This window comes from Phocoena phocoena, chromosome 17 (genome assembly GCF_963924675.1).
Source record: "Phocoena phocoena chromosome 17, mPhoPho1.1, whole genome shotgun sequence".
Taxonomy (NCBI): domain Eukaryota; kingdom Metazoa; phylum Chordata; class Mammalia; order Artiodactyla; family Phocoenidae; genus Phocoena; species Phocoena phocoena.
This window is the reverse complement of record NC_089235.1, coordinates 42,902,093-42,902,741: the sequence shown is the minus strand read 5'-3', so window position 1 is coordinate 42,902,741 and position 649 is coordinate 42,902,093.

Sequence of the window (649 nt, the reverse complement as noted above, 5' to 3'; positions counted from 1 at the left end):
AAACTGGCTCAGTCCCTTGATGCTGGCTAATTACGTCCAATCTACCCGGGTCACACAGTTCCTCTCTAAACTCTCTTTATTGCAACAATATACCCTGGACATCTTGACACACACCCGAGTTGAAGAGGTTCCCATCTTAATAAGTTTACTTAAAACTTGTTTCGTTTGTACTGCTAATGGCTTTTCAAAAAGTATGTGTAGGGGCTTCCCTGGTGGCGCAGTGGTTGGGAGTCCGCCTGCCGATGCAGGGGACACGGGTTCGTGCCCCGGTCTGGGAGGATCCCGCATGCCGCGGAGCAGCTGGGCCCGTGAACCATGGCTGCTGAGCCTGCGTGTCCGGAGCCTGTGCTCTGCAATGGGAGAGGCCACAACAGTGAGAGGCCCCGCGTATCGCAAAAAAAAAAAAAAAAAAAAAAGTATGTGTAAAGTTTTAGATGGGATAAAATAAATAAAACCTTAGTCCATTGTGCCGTTTTGGGCCAAACTCTTCATTCTGAAGCAGCAGCTGTTTTGCCAACTAGGGTCATATTGATGGGTGTAGAGAGCTGAGAGTTTTGCTTTGATGTAACTTCTTCTGGGTTGGCCAGGTGACAGTTTCTCTCTTCTGCTGTCTCCACACACCAGTCAGCGGTAGGAATGCGTGGGCTTC